Raw genomic sequence first — 17,364 nt, 5'->3', positions numbered from 1 at the left:
AATACCTTGTATCTATTGTGTTTTGTAATTATTTGTTGCGTAAAATTTCTTGTACAGTAATACATTAAAAATGCTAAAATTCCTTTATAATATAAAATTATCTAAATATAAATAAATAAAATATTGAATTAAAAAATTAAAATGAAGGATTTTTTTTCCCTTAAAGTTTGGGCCCAAAACATGGGTGCACACTATACATGGCAAAATATGGTATATTAAAATACCATGGTTTTCTGGATTATAGAATTTGGGGTGAGAATTCTCTCTTATGGTTCCCTGTATTTTATTTGGTAATCGTATAATCAGAAAAAGATTGTTTAATAAAAATATCAATTTTTTAATTTAAATGTAATCTGTACTTTTTTATAGTATACCAGGTTTCTCTACTTGTCATACGTCCATTTGTTTTTACTCTTATATTTCAGAGGACCTTTTTTATCACTACCTGTTCTGTTATTACACTGTGAAACTCTTAACTGCCTAGCCTATACTTTAAAAACAGTTTATTTGAGGGCATAATTTTTCTCTGTTAGTCATAACTATCAGAATTTAGATGCCTATGTGCTCAGAAACTGTTAGATTTAATAATGTCATCTTATAGTATGATGACAGAACAGAGGTTTATTCCCATTTTTCTAAAAGTGTGGAGTTAATTCATCCTCGTAATAGAGTAACATCTCATTAATTTCAAGTACTAATTTGGAATTTTTGTTACTTTTGTCCTCATGATCAGGTTTCCTTATAAGTTAGAGTATTATTGATTCCTAAAGATTTAAAATGCCAATAGCACATAGAAACTTGGGTTAACATGAGGAATTTAATGATTGTTTATAGTTAGATCATTAGCTATATGCTGGGCTACAGTTTAATTTTGCCTATTCTTTGGAAATTTATGGCCTTTACCAAGGGGTATATTCAGCTTAGGAGCAGTTAAGATTTTATCATTAGTTCCTTTCCATTTTAATGAAGTCATTCACAATTTAAAACTAACTTGTTTCCTGATTTAGTAGTGCTATTAGTTGAGGTTCTTCATTATAAGTAAAAAAGTTCTGGCTGATTTAAGGAGAAGAGGACATATTAAAAGGATATTATGTGGCTCATCTTGGAGAACCTGGCAGGGACAATGACTAAGATCAGAGGGAGGGCCAAGTGCCGAAATAAGAGCCAAAGTCACGAAGCAAAACTAGTCCAGTCACAATGCTGATACTCCTCAATTCCAGACTTTTGTATACTTGATGATGATGCAGCATCTGCATTTGGGTAACTAGTAGACAATCTTACACTTGAGTTGTGCGTAGCTGAACTTCTTTTAGGTATCTTTCCTTCTGTTCCTTCAACCCCACAACTAATGCAAAAACAGATCCTTTTAGCTTGAAACATATCCAGCATCCAGTCATTTCTCATACCTCCAGTGCAACATCCTGATCTAATCTATAATCATCTTTTGCCTGAGTTATTGATGTTAGCCTCCTATAGGTCTCCTCTTGCCATGCCCCACATCCCTCAAGTAGTCTTACTACAGCAGCCGAAGTGATCTATTTTTGATTAGTCAAGTAATGATCCTCTTACCCAAAATCCTGCAGTAGCTACCCATAGCGCTCAAAGTGAAAACACAAAAGTTACGTGCTTGTCTTACGTAATTTGCCCCCCTTTACCCCACTCTTTCCCTTTGCTCCCTGTACTCTTAACAATTCCGACCTTCTTGCTGTTCCTGGAAAATACAGGTCATATACAAAAGATCAAGAGTTTAAGGATTTTAAACTTTACAACAGCAAAACTGGAAGGCATTGGCAAATTTGGAAGGGAAATTACTACCAAGTCAGCATTCTATATCCAACCAGTCAGTCAAGTAGGAGGTCTTCAATAATTGTTCTTCAAAAATTTATTTCATGTATCCTTTCTTAGATAGTTGCTAAACAATGAACTGTTTTTTCATCAAAATGAAGACATAAATCAAGAAATAAGACTAAGATTTGGAGTATTAAAAGCCAGAGATTCAGGTCACGAGAGAGGCAAGGGTAATTTCCAGGACAGTGTTGAGTGGCGGTCCCATGGTGATAGCTGTGCTCCAGGACTGCAAGACAGCTGGTTTAGTTGGGAGGGTGTCATTAGGCTCTAGGATAGAGTTTTTCAAAGAGATGAATTGGTACAATACCTGATGAGTCTAGATATCTTGTGATTTAGAGAACTGAAAACGAGTTGTGAAAAGTCATAAAACCAAGTATTTGAAAAAACAAAAGAAAATTATTAGCTTTAAGAAAACACAGACATAGTAGAGAAAAGAAAAAGTCCCTGGCCAGTGTGGCTCAGTTGGTTGGAGTATTGTCCTGTAAATGAAAGTTTGTAGGTTTGATTCCTGGGCAGAGCACATGCATAGGTTGTGGGTTCAGTCCTGGTCGAGGGGTCCTCTACAAGAAGCAACCAGTTGATGTTTCTTTCTCACATTGGTGTTTCTCTCCCTCTCTTTCTCCCTTCTTTCCCCTCTAAAATCAATAATAAAAAAAAAAGTGTACTATATGGCTCAACTATGAAGAGCATTTACATGGTCATAATAATGTTAAAACTGATTATTGAACCAAATAAATTTATGAAATAACTATTATTAAGAGATAGGAAGTGTGTACATGTGCAGTGGGGTCAGGAAAAGAGAGAACTTGGTCTCCATACTTTATATTGATGAGTCAATAGATACCACTTAACACTGAAAAATCAAGAACTAGCACAATGCATATATGTATGTGTATATATATGAAATCATGGAAGTAAATACTAAAATAAGCAGCTTAAAGTTAAAAGTCTCCTCTATGGAGGGGGAAATAGGTAAGAGGGAAAGAGCAACTGCTTTTTTGGGGGGAGAAACTTACAGAAGTGTTTAAATTGTGTACATGAATAAGTAGTAAAAATTAAAACAGCAGAAAGGAAAAACCTTCCAAGTTAGGCAGTACAAACAGGAGGTGTGAATCTTTTGGAAAACTGGATCTGGTGTACGTTTTTTCCCCTTTATGGAATATAAGGTCACTGGCCGTGGCCTTTGCTATCTAGGCTAAAGCCAGGATTACTGCTTTCTAAGAACAGTGAAAGATATTGATGGGGAGGGCTTTCACCCCAAACCTCTACAGTGGATGTAAAGTAGGAAGGAAAAGAGAGAATGCCTGTTCCAAGGATGAAATGTACTACACATAAAGCCTTAGAAGGAAGTCTTCCCTGCTTTGAGCACTAAGAGGTTCTCTAACCTGCCTGCATGCTTCCTTGATGAGGGAATCTGTTGGTATACCCTAATTGCTCACTCACCTAGTCCTTTATTGATAAATGTGAACAGAAAAAACAGGCAAATTAGTTGAAGAAACTAAGAGGACCATGATGTGATTGGGCGCACAGCTACATTAGAAGAGAAGATGAAATAGGTTATACTGCTGTATTAGAAGAGACAAATTGGAGTTTCTAAGTGATGTTTATGAGGGAGACACTGAGAACAAAATATCTTAGATAAATGATAAAGCAGTTGGGAAAAGCTGTCCCCAAAGAATGTGATACTCTAAATCTCAGACAAAATATAACTCAAAGCCAAAACAATTAAATGGAATTCAGGAATTGACATCCCCCCCCCGCCAAAAAAAAAGAAAGAGAAGAATCCATCAACAAGATAAAAACTTTATGTCCTGAACAACAGAGGATGCAAAACCTACTAGAAATACAAGAAGAAGCGTTTTAGAAATACCTGATAAATGCTAGTGAAGCCATAAGATGCCTTTGCAGGTTAGAGAGAGGGGTATGCATGTCAGTATATGTTTGTAAATGCATAGAAGAGGTTCCAAGGGATATACCTCAGACTCAATAACATCAGGAGAGTATTAAGGGAGTCAAGGCACTATTTTAAGCCCATAGAAAGTGTCTGATGTAGGCTTTCCTTTCACACATGAGGAAACTGAGATGACAGAGGTTAAGGCACTTTTCCCAGGTGCTGGAACTGACTAGAGGGTGGTAGGGGACGTTCAACCCTGACACCTGAGCTCCAGGCTCTGCCCTGTTTCTTTAGGCTGTGCTCTGCTCCACTGTGTGTTATGTCCTTCAGGCACCTTAAAAAGCCCTGTACGTGAACTCTAGGGGGCGCTAGAGGGCTAGGAGAAAGCAGCAGGAGAGACTTCACTGTAGTTTTATATTTTAAAATTGTGTGAATGCATTATCTATTTTAAAATAATTTTAAATTTATGAATTTAAAAATAATTTTAAGTTTAAATTTAAAACTAAAACTTTGTAAGCATCTTCAAAAGTATTAAAAGCAGTACAGTTATATACAAAAATTTGTAATTACAGATGTTTCCACTGGAGAATAAAATTTTTTAATGTACTGTTGCATGATTTGAAAAGAAAATACTATATTCTATGATGTTTACTTTTCAGTAATTCTAATAAGACTTTATTTTCTCCTTTCATCATCTTTGATTTCTAAACTGATGGAATTTTTTCTCATCAGAATGCAAAACACATACACACACACAAAAAATTTGTCTGTCTCCCAAGGCTTAATGATACAATAGCAATTCAAACTCGTTAATACTGCCTCATCAGTACTTATGTATGTTTTGATTATTTAACTGCTAAGCTGTACCAGTACAAAGAATATAAATCTGATCTTAATTCATTTCATTGTCTATCTGTAATATGGACTTTAATGTAAATCGCTCTATCTCTGACTGTATTATTACAGAAGTGTTTTAAAAGGATACATTGTAAACAGTGTTAAAGTTTAAGGTTGATAACACAGTGGTACAAAGAATGCCCGTTTTGGGGTGCTCTTGACAGAGCTTTACTTATGCTCTTGGCATGTCTCCTTCCTATGATTTAATTACATTATTGAGTTACACAATTGTTAGACTGTTCTTAATGAATGGACTTGTATTTTGCCAGGTGCATGTATGTTTCTGTTTGTGTCAGGAATGTTCAGAAACATTAAAATTGGAGAGATTATCTAACTTTTCCCTGATATTTTTCTATCCTAGTCTCATACTCCAGTTAGAGCTTCATTTTATTTGTTTTTGAGTTTGATTTTTTTTAATTCCACATTTAAGTGATGCATGCAGTATTTGCATGAACACAAGTACTTTTTGTTGAATTATAGTTAGAGCTTTATATACTACCTAATAGGACTCAAAGAGGTAGATAGGAAAATATAGTAAGTTTTCAATTAAAATTAGATATCTTTATCATGTTACTTATAATTGTTTTATTAACTTGACCTAATATGGGAATATGCCCAGTGATAAATAAGGATATTTAGTGATGTTATAGACTACTCCATATGTAGAAAGATGGCAACACAAAACCATAATCTAATAATAAGTCATTCTTTTATGTTGTCTAGTATTTTTGTGCCCCCTCTGAAGCTAGTATTCTTTTTTAAAAAAGAGGTATTTATAATTACTGTATCTAGTTTCATTTTGTTTTGTTTTAAACAACTAATTTCCTTACAACCATAAAAACTGCCTGGATAGGAACTTTTTTTTTTTCCACCCCCATTTCAGCCATTTGCAGGATTATTCTGGCTTCCCTTTTCTGCTCCCTTGCCATTACCTCTTCTCCTCCTGTTTTCCTTGATTGGCTGTCTCTTGGTATAGTTTCTTCTATAATGACAGGAATTCCAGAAAGAGAGAACAGATGGATTTAGAAATGTGAACTTGAATTAGGCTTTGTTTTTCCTGTTCCATGTTGTAACCTAAGATTTGGAATGCAGATAATCCTTTTTTGTTTGTTTTTTGAGCTCTGTATTTCAGTTCTAATCTAAACAGTGTAATGGAAACTTCTACATCTTTAATTTACTTAAATTTGATTCCGTATTAAAGTACTATAAGCATGTGATCTGGGAGATCCCTGGTCAGACTCCTCTATATGGCTCGTAGGCCCTGTAAATTGTGACTAATGTTTACTGTACTTAAATGAGTTAAGAGCTTGTTGACTTTTACCTGCAAAAACAATGTGGGCCTAGTAAGTTTCTTTTTCTGTTTTAAATTAAATTTTATTTTTATTCTGTGAAAAAGTTTCTTAAGAAACCTTTCTACCCAGCAAATGTCTGATATAGCAAATATGTCTACTACTAGTAAATTTGCTATTTACTTATCTTAGTTTTTGTATAGCACAAGTATTGATATAAACAATACATGACTGTGTGTTGTTTTTTTTTTTTTAAAAACAACCCATACATTAAAAGTAAGAATAAACTCTGTCACTTCTTTAAATTTGGCTTATTCCCTACTTCCCTAGGTGACTTCAGTGTGCATGTTCCCAGGTCTTTTTAACAAGTATATATTTGGATACTATGCTGTGTATATATAATAACAATATTTAATAATATTTAGCATTTTCTATGTTGCTACACAGCCTTTAATCTTAAAGATTTTTATTTACTTATTTTTAGAGATGGGAGAGGGAGGGAGAAATAGAGGGGGAGAAACATCAACAGGAGAGAAATATTGAACGATTGCCTCTTGCACGCACCCTGACTGGGGACCAAACCCTCAACCTAGACATGTGCTCCGACTGGGAATCACTGGTGACCTCTCACTTTATGGGATGACATCCAACCAGCTGAGCCACACTGGTCAGGGCATTACAAAGACTTTTTAATAATATGATCACCTTGGGGCTTCATTTCAGTCAATAAAGGAAACTTTATTGGACTTCTTTCAAATTTTAATTTTTTTTTTTTAAGATAGTTATTTTCAGAGAGAGGGGGAGGGAGAGAAACATCTATTTGTGAGACGTCAGTCAGTTGCCTCTCTCATGCCCTCTGCTGGAGACCTGGCCCACAGGCAGGCATGTGCCCTCATAGGGAATGGAACTGGGGACTTTCCAGTTCATAGGCCAGTGATCAGTCCAGTGAGCCACACCAGCCAGGGCAAATCTTAATGTTTTTTATCACTATCATCCAGGCACTTGGAGACTAGATAGTCCTCCCTGTGGTTGACTTTGTTTTACTTAAAAGATAAAAAAAAATAACTATTGCATGTCCTCGTGGCATAAAATTCAAGTGGTACGAAATGTAGAAAGGGAAAAGCAAAATAACTCCCTGTGTCCCCCAATTTCTTATTGCCACTTTACTGAATACAAACTATTAAGTTTCTTTTATGTTGTTTAAGTTATTATGGTTGTATAAAAATTAGCCCAAAACTTATAGGCATAAAGCTACCTTTTATTAAGCTGACAAACTGTGTGTCTGGAGTTCATACAGAGCACAGTGGAGGTGGCCTGTTTGCTGTACAATGTTGGGATTCTTAGCTGGAAGACTCAGGCTGGGAGCAGGAAACATCTGGAGGCTTTTGCTCACTGTCTGGCAGTTGATGCTGATGGGTAGCTGAAACCCTACCTAGTACTGTCAGCAAAAACACCTACATATGGTCTTTTCAAGTGGTTCCTTGACTTCATCACAGCATTGTGGCTTGGTTTCAAGAGCAAACATCCATCCCAAGAGAGGATGGGGGAGGGAGGAAGAGAACCAGGCAGCAGCTGGATACTTTTTATGATGTAGCCTAAGAAATTGCAGACATACCATACTTCTGCTAAACTCTTGGTTATAGCAGTCACAAGCCTGCTCTCAGGTTCAAGAACAGGGGAGAGACTTCACCTCTCAATGAAGAATGGCAATATAGATATAATTTATATCTAAATTATAATCACACGAATAGAGAAATGTAGAGCAAAATGTCAAAGTCCCTCTTCCTATTGCCCCCCCGCCCCCAGTCACCCATCCCACTGCATGACTAGTATTGTGCACGTGGCCAGAGGTTGCATTAAGTTTGTGGACTTCCTAGTCATATATCTATGCATTTATATATCTTTCTATATAACCAAGAGAGACTATACCATAAGGGCATAGCATATAAATTGTACTATTGTCTTATCAGTAGCCATAAACTTTGTAATGATTTTTGGGTCAATAAATTAATTAAATTCACATTCAGATAGTATTTTGTAGGATTAGGGGAAGTATGTGCATATCATAATGGGCAAAGCAGCCTTTCAAAATATTCATATTTATCTTTACCTGATTATTTGAAGTCTTGAGGTTTAAATATGCATGGATTATTGTGGTCCTTCAAAATTATTTTTATTTATGTTGTAGGAGAATATGTAGAGATGCTACTTAGTCATTAAGGACTAACTGTGATTAGAAATATTATGTTCCAGCTGGCCTCCCAGTTGAAACACTGGACTGCAGTGGTGTGATTTTGCAGAAATACTTGAATTGAATGTACTTTGTTTATATTTTGTCATTTCTTTAAAATTCCCCTCTTGTAATTTGGGTCTGTGTATCAATATTTAAAATATGCATACTTTTATTCTAACAGTTTTTCTATTCCTTATCCTGAAGGGATTAATGAAGTATAAGGATGTGTTTATAGGAACATTCACAACAGCATTGTTTTTCATAATTCAAATTTGGAAATGATACAATTAAATGAATACTGTGTAGTATTAAAAGTTATGTTGAGCTGGGTTTTGGCTCAACCCCAAACCTCTTTTAAAAATTAAAAGATTTACAACTAATTGTTGAGTATGTCAAAAAGATAGCAAAATAACATGGAGTGTCCTATCTTATAAAATTATATGCACATACATATATATTACAAAAATGTATATCTGGAACACATTCAACCAAAATGTTAAAATGATTTTCAGTGGATGGTGGGATTTTATCCATTTTGTTCACTGCTCTATTGCTACTAACTACTATAACATTACTGAGTAACATCAGTAAATGTAGAATATGTTGTTTCTTTATAAGACTTTATGTTTTATTTCCATATTCAGCTCTCTACCACATCTTCAGGTCCATAATGTAGACTTACTATATCTATGGCTGTGTTTCCTAAACCTCACATTGGGACCCATAACCTGACATTGATGACCATTTAGAATATTTTAAACTGGACATATTTATTTTCCATCTTTATTTTCAGTAATAGCTTGCTATTAAGCTGGCAAGGAATTGCATTGTTGCAAATGAAGTTGACACATGAATTCCTGAGGAACTTGAAAAAAGTAGCAGTAGTGTCTTAAAAGCTGAAAACCTTACTTTGACAAAATGCTCATAGAAGGCACTAGCTAAATATTTGTCAGATGAATACTTTTCTGTATTTATGTTTTGAGGAAAGCCACAGGAATCTCGCTGTGCAGAGATTTGCAAGCCAACCTTATGACTATGAGGGGCGTGAGGTCTGGTCAGAGAGGACATTGACCAGGACACTTAGCCATTCATTTGAAAGTACTTTTTTGTTGTTGCTTATGTAGTTTCATTTAAAAATAATAGTAGTGATGACTTTGAGCAGACTTATTTGCACAGACAGGTAGGATTTACCCCCCTTTCTTGAATCTAGTCCATTTAGCATTTGATTTCTGTGTCCATAGAAGTAAAGTGTTTCATGTACAGATAACCACGTTTTAACAGTAACCATTTAATCAGACCTCCTGAGGCCATGAATTGATTCTTTCTCATTTATGATTCATGAGAAGGGGTGGTTGAAAGTTTTAAAGGTGAAACAAATTCAGTTTAAGTGAATATTGAAGTAGAATTTAGTTACTTGTGGACTTAGGTCTTAGAGCTACTCTTCTTCCAGCATACCTTACAATAAGTGTTAGTTATAATTTTATCTGGAAAAACCACCTTTGAATTAAAAGCTCCTTATGAAAATCTGGTGATGGAAAAGTGGTTTTTCCATACAAATGGCCAGTATTGCCTCATGCTTCAGACTTTCCTAAACTCTCTCAGATGAACAGCATCTGGCCTTGGTGTGCCCCATACCTCTAACTGAGTTGTCCCAGGCCAGGCACTAGCAAGAGCCAGTCTTGATTCACAGCACAGCCTCTCCTGGATACTGCCACGCCTAACACAGTAGCAGCCATCTGCAGACAGCTTGTGCCAGGTAGCCCCGAGCAGAACACAGGCAGCAACTGACCTTTCCCTGTACCTCCTGGGAGGCTCCAGAGCCAGGCTACCTGGTAGACAGCTTCAGACCATATTGAAGCACCACCCACCTACCTCCACAAGGGGAAGACTTAGCACCAAAGCCCCACTAAAGTAAATCCTGTTCTGTGGGGTGCACCCCTGCACAGCTGACCTTCCATGTGGTCACAGCCAGTCCCTCGTAGCTGATTGGCCTGGGGATAAATCCCTCCCATTGATGTGCCCATAGCAATCGAGACTCAACTATGATAGGAGGGTATACACATTGGATGGGAAAGTGCATCTGGAGTGCCCAGCTCTGGTGAACAGAGAGGCTGTGCCACTGAACCCTGCAGAACGCCACCTACATTAAGCCATGCTACCAAGCCTAATACATGGAAACCAACACAGGGAGGCTTTCAAAATGAGGAGACAAAAAAAGCATGTTCCAAATGAAAGAACAATAAACTCCAGAAAAAGAAATAAACAAAATGGAGATAAGCAATCTACTAGATGCAGAGTTCAAAACACTGGTTATAAGGATGCTCAATTCAACTTCGGAGAAGAGTAGATGAACTTAGAACTCCCACAACATGAAAAAAGACATGGAAACCATACAAAATAACCGGTCAAAAATAAAGGGTGCACTGACTGAAATGAAGGCTAATTTACAGGGAATCAACAATAGAGCAAATGAAGCTGAGAATCAAAACCCAGTCAGAACAGCAAAAAGAAAAAAGAATCCAAAAACATGATGATAGTGTAAGGGGCCTCTGAGGGTAGTGTAAGGAACTTCAAGCATATCAACATTCGCATTGCAAGGGTGCCAGAAGAAGAGAGCAAGCCAGAAATTGAAAACCTATTAAAAAAAAAAAAAAAAAAAGACGATAAACTTCCTTAACCTGGTGAAGGAAATAGACATTGAAGTCCAGGAATTGCAGAGAGTTTCAAACAAGAGGAGCCTAAAGAGGCCCACACCAAGACACATCATAATTAAAATGAAATAGGTTTAAGACAAAGAGAAATCTCAAAAGCAGCAAGAGAAAAGCAGTTAGTTACCTACAAGGGAGCACCCGTAAGACTATCTGATTTCTCATCAGAAACTTTGCAGGCTAGAAGGGAGTGGCAAGATAATATTCAAAGTGATGAAAAACAAGTACCTGCCACCAAGATTACCCAACGAAGCTGTCATTTAGAATGAGGTACCACCTCACACCCATCAGAATGGCCATCATAAACAGATCCACAAACAACAGGTGCTGGCGAGGCTGTGGAGAAAAGGGAACCCTAGTACACTGTTGGTGGGAATGCAGACTGGTGCAGCCATTGTGGAAAGCAGTGTGGCATTTCCTCAAAGAGCTGAAAATGGAACTGCCTTTTGATCCAGTGATTCCCCTACTGGAACTATACCCTACAAATCCCAAAACGCCAATTCAAAAGAACCTATGCACCCCAATGTTCATAGCAGCACAATTTACAATAGCCAAGTGTTGGAAGCAGCCTAAATGCCCATCAGTAGATGACTGGATCAAAAAACTATGGTACATTTACACAATGGAATACTATGCAGCAGAAAGAAAAAAAAAAACTACTAAACTTCGCGACAGCATGGATGGAACTAGAGAGCATTATGCTAAGCAAAATAAGCCAGGGGGTGAAAGACATATGATTTCACCTATAAGTGGAACCTAACCAACAATACAAAGATGCAAGGAAAATAAGACCAGCAACACTGAAAGGAAAAGAAACCAACAGAGACAAGAGGGAAGGAGGGAAGGAGCACGGGGGGGAAAAAGAAGGGAAGGGGAAAGTCAAGGAACATATAGCAAGGACTCATGGACAAAACCAAAGGGGAAGAGCTGAGGGAGGGAGGGGGCAAGGGAAAATGGTGGAGGGTAGGCAGAGACAAATGTATTTGAAAAAATAAATTAATTAAAGGCAAAAAAAAAAAAAAAAGAATGGAAGGATAAAGATAAAGATAAAGAGCTTCCCAGACAAGAAAAAGCTGACAGATTTCATCACCACCAAACCAGTAATATAGGTAATGTTAACGGGTCTTCTTTAAGAAGAAGAAGGAAAAAAAGATAAAAAATAATGAACAATAAAATGAGAATACATATATATGTATGAGCAGTCAAAATCAAAAAACAAAATAAACAAGCAGAACAGAAACAGACTCATAGATACAGAGAACATTTTGATGGTAGGAGGTTGGGGGAGTGGGTGTAAAAGGTGAAAGGATTAAGTACATATTGGTAGTAACAGAAGCATGGGGAAGTAAAGTACAGCATAGCGAGTATAGTTATCACTCTAATAACTGTGTATGGTGTCAGATGGATGTGATTTCCTGGGATGATCACTTAGTTATATAATGTCTAATCACTGGGATGTTCATCTGGAACTAATATTGCATGTCAACTAATTGAAAAACTAAAAAATGATTAAAAATAAAAAATAAGATATAAAAATCCATTGTGAATCAGGAAAATCTATTTAATAAGAAAAGAACTTAAATGTGTGAATCTTAAAGGCAAAATATAAAATTTTGAGATACAAAATATGGAAAAACCATTGTATTACAGAAAAATGCCACAATATAAATAAAAATATTCAAGTCCAAAACAGAAAAGACTTTAAGGTTTTTTCCTCTTAAGTAGAAAGACCAAAGTGAAGATTAAAGTTTTAAGAGGGTATAAATCCTGCTTGTTAGGGAGCACTGGAGTTCTGTTAATGCGTTCTTAATTAAGCACATGATAGTAGCTGTGATGTTGCTATGATCTGAAAACATCCTCTAGCTGTAAAGTGAATTCTTTATATATAGTATATTTAACTTTACGTATATTTAACTGTATCATTTTACCCACACAATTGACCTTAAGGTTCATAATAGGTTGTATTTATCTCTTAGAGTTTGAGACTCTGCTTTAGAGAGTAACAAATACTTTTTGAATGCAGGTACTTCTTACTTTAAAGCATCTCTGTTTAACTACTATTCTCTACCACACTGTTTACCAGTCCACAGGCAGCTTGTATTCATGGTAAAGAAGGGTACCTCCAGTATACATGAGGTTCTGAGAGGACATAGAAAAATAGCAAGGAGTTCTTGTTTAGGTACTGTCCTAGCAGCTCAGGCTTCTACAGCAAAATATCACAGACTGGGTAGCTTAAACAGCAAACATTCATTTCTCCCAGTTCTGAAGGCTGGGAAGTCCACAATCACGGTGCCTACAGATTCAGTGTCTGGTGATGGCTGCTGCTTGACTTGCAGGCAGTTGCCTCCTTGCTGTGCCCTTACATGGCACGAGGAGAATGAAGTTACCCGTGTCACTGTCCCTGCAGTCTGAATTTGCTTCAGTTCTGTTGTACGGTGCATCGACTTAATGGAGTATTTTGTAACCATCATAATTGTGGTTGAGAGAAGGTTTCATGCTAGTGACATGTTACCCAGAATTATGATACAAAATTTTGTACATTGTAAAGTAGAATGGAATTGTGTTAAAAATTTATACTTGAGATTTAGTACTGATATGTTACTTAACCTCCCCCCAAACTCAAGTTTCTTCACCTGTAAAGTAGGAATAATGACATATGCCTCATGCCAGTGGTTGTGAGGGTTAAATAAGATAAGTTAATAAAGTTCTTAGTACAGTACCTACAACATAAAAGTTCCCAATAAATATTTGTTGTTATAATACTTGTAATTATGTAAAAGTATTCATATTTTAACACTGGAAAAGAATATGTAATAATGATAATTGTATTAAGGCATTGAGTTAATCCACATTAATTTCTAAGTATTCTGTAATGTTATTTTTATTATAATGTAATATAAATTATTTAAGTTCTAATGATTTTAAATTAATATGTTAATTTTAACCTATTGTTAAATTATTTATATTTATTTTTAAAATTTTTATTTATTTATATTTAGAGAGGGGGAAGGGAGGGAGAAAGAGAAGGAGAGAAACATTGATATGTGAGAGATACATCAATTGGCTGCCTCTTCCACGCCCCCCCAGCTGGGGACTTGGCCCGAAACCCAGGCATGTGCCCTGATTGGGAATTGAACTGGTGACCCTTCAGCTCACAGGCCAGTGCTCAGTCCACTGAGCCACACCAGCCAGGGCAAAATATATCTGTATTTAAATATATCTCAAATACTGTATGAGGAAGTATTCTTGTTACTCCTTTTCCACATTGATAAAACATATGTGTCTGTTATATATTGGTATGTCTTTGAGTTGGAGGCAGTCAGACAAATAACATTAACAGCCAGCTGTGAAGATTTGAACACATATTAAGATCATTTGGTTCTGAAGTTGACTAAACACAACAGCTACGTATTGGGTTGGCCAAAAAGTTTCTTTGACGTTTTTCTGTAAGATGGCCCTACAAGTGCTTAGTTGCCTTTAACTTCATTCAAAATAATTTTGTTAGGTTGTGTCGTGGTAGCTGTCATATCAGTGTGCATTTAAGAAAAAAACATCAAAATTGGTGAATTTTTGTGCAGCCATTTTAATATTGAAGGTGGAAGAAGACAACATTTTCAGCATATTATGTTTTTTTATTTCAAGAAAGGTAAAAATGCAACTGACACACAAAAAAAGATTTGTGCCTTATATGGAGAAGGTGCTATGACTGATCAAACAGGTCAAAAGTGGTTTGGGAATTTTCACACTGGAGATTTATTGCTGGACGATGCTCCCTGGTTGGGTAGACCAGTTGAAGTTGTTAGCGATCAAATTGGGACATTAATTGAGAACGATCAATGTTATACCACGCGGAAGACATCCAACGTATTCAAAATATCCAAGTCAATAAAGTTATTGGTGAAAATGAAAAGTGTGTCTTCTGTTTTACAGAAAAAACTGTATGGACTCTTTGGCCAATCCAATAACATGGGTCCAGTGCCCTATTCACATTGGCTTTGTGGTTCCACAGCACCAACTCGCTTTGCGCCTTTTCATGCAGGGACCTTTCCTGGTTATTTACTCTGTCTGGAATGCTCATCTCTCTGATCTTTACTATCCTGTAGATAGCCTCTGGCTGCCTAAGTGGCAACTCTTGCCACTGTATCCTCTCTTCCTATTTTGTTCTCTGCGTGGCTCTCTGACATTTTTATATGTGTCTCCCAAAAGACTGTGTGAGTTGCAAGAATAGAAATTTTGTATTTTTCACACCGTATCTCTTGTACCTGGAAATACATAGTAGGCATTCAATATGTAAATGTTTTGAATCAGTAAGTAAATAAATGACAGTATCTCTCATTTCTAATGTTATTTATTTATTTACTTATTTCTTTTTAGAGAAGGTAATGGAGGGAGAAAGAGAGAGAAAGATCAGTGTGTGGTTGCATCTCTCACGCCCCCTTCTGGGGACCTGGCGTGCAACCTAGGCATGTGCCCTACACTGGGAGTTGAACCAGCAACCCTTTGGTTTGCAGGCCGGCCCTCAATCCACCAAGCCACACCAGCTAGGGCAAGTATCTCACATTTTTAAAGGAACACTTTTATGTAGCTACACAGAAATATTTGTTTTTTTCTCTTACCCCATGGATATTCCCTTGGTGCCTTTAACGGGTGCCATTATTAGCAGTGTTCAGTGACCCACGGGCCAGGTAGTAAATATTTTAGAATTGGAGTCTGCATGGCAGCTAACTACTCAACTCAGCTGTTGTAGTGAAAGCAGCCATAGACAACGTGTAAATGAATAGGTATGGCTGTGTTTCAGTAAAACTATAAAATTGGTCTGCAGCCTACAGGTTGTGGTTCGGTGACCCCTGCTATAGACCACGAACCCACTCCAAGGCTGTGGGGCGAGACCCAGACCTGAATTGTCATGGAGGAGGGAGAAAATGGACAGTGAGCATCTGGTAGACTGACACTGGCAAGGAGGATGGGACTGATGGAGGCATGAGGAAGGCGCCTGCGGCTGGTGCTGTGGCCCTCCGTGGAAGCAGATTTGTGAGGAGATGGATGTATAAAGATTGTTGGGCTTTTCGCATGCAAATCATGTTATTTATAGATATTTTTGAGCTGCAAATAGTCAGCCATAAAAATACAAGGACGTCTCTGGAGAGATCCACACACGCAGAAAAACCAACAAGCCTGGAAGGTGGGGAGGCTGAAGGACAGTAGAGGAGGTCTACCTTGCACTGACCATCCTTTTGTACTTCCAAATTTTGTACTGTGTATACATATTACTTGGAAAAAACAAAACTTTAACAAAACATATTCAAATGAAGAGTTTTGTTTGGTCTGTTTTGTGACCAAGGGTCTATATAGTCTTCTTTTCAGTTTCTATAGAATGTGTATTTTTTTACATATTATTCTATAGTCATCATGCTGTACATTAGATCTCCATGACTTACTCATTGTACAACTGGAAGTTTGTACCTTTGGACCCCCTTCACCCATTTTGCCCACCTTATTCCTAACTGCCCCCCTCCACACCTTCCCACCGCTGGCAAGCACCTCTCTGTTTTCTATATCCATGAGCTCGGATTTTTGTTTTTAGGTTCTACATGTAAGTGAGATAATGCAGCATGCGTGATTTATTTCACTTAGTATAATGCCTTCAAGGTCCATCTAATGTTGTTGCTAATGGCAAGATTTCATTCTTTTTATGGCTGAGTAATGTTCCATTGTATCCTTGTATATGTATCATATCTTCTTTATCCATTCATCTATCAGCGGACACCTAAGTTGCTTCCATATATTGGCTCTTGTGAATAATGCTGCAATGACATAATCCTGCAATGGGATGCATATGTCTTTTCGAATTAGTGTTTTTGTTTTCTTTGGATAAATATCCGCAAGTGAGATTGCTGAGTCATAGAGTAGTTCTCTTTTTAGTTTTTTTAGTCACCTCCATTAGAGTCCCACTAACAGTGTACAAGAGTTCCCTTTTCTCCACACCTTCGCCAACACTTGTTATTTCTTGTTTTTTTTTTTATAATACTCATAGAATACATAATTTTCAGTTTTTGGATTGATTCCTTTCATATGTAGAAGGCATTAAGATACATAGCATATTTTTACATTAATTAAGAGCTGTTTTTCCATTCTAATTTAATAGGATTGCATTTAGTGGTATACACCAAAACAAGGTAGATCTTCTCAGAGAACAGTTTACAAAATGATTTTAGTTGTTAATTCCAAAATTAGATGAGGTCATAATTAGTGTGACACAGCAATAACAGCTAACGTTTCTTGGGTTGTTACTACAGTTCACATGCATTATCTATTTTAATAATGCTCACTAGTACTCAAATATAGGTAATATTATCCCTGTCTTACCAGATGAGGAAGGTAAAGCTTAGAGGTGTTAAAAAACTTGCCCAAGATCTTGAAACTTTAGAAGTTGCAGAACCAGACTTTAAAGCAAGATCTGTTTTCCTGAAGAGCCCATGCTTAATCAGCTAAGCA

General features: G+C 36.8%; 1 protein-coding gene across 5 annotated transcripts in view; it reads left to right on the top strand.

Moving 5' to 3' along the window:
- Window positions 1-17,364, top strand: part of SMIM14 (small integral membrane protein 14) — a 64,474-nt gene that overhangs the window by 29,401 nt on the left and 17,709 nt on the right. The window lies entirely within an intron of this gene.

Source organism: Pteronotus mesoamericanus, unplaced genomic scaffold, assembly GCF_021234165.1.
Source record: "Pteronotus mesoamericanus isolate MK-2021 breed Mesoamerican mustached bat unplaced genomic scaffold, CSHL_Meso_final contig_68, whole genome shotgun sequence".
Taxonomy (NCBI): domain Eukaryota; kingdom Metazoa; phylum Chordata; class Mammalia; order Chiroptera; family Mormoopidae; genus Pteronotus; species Pteronotus mesoamericanus.
The sequence above is the reverse complement of the archived record's forward strand: the minus strand, read 5'-3'. Positions and strand labels throughout refer to the sequence as shown.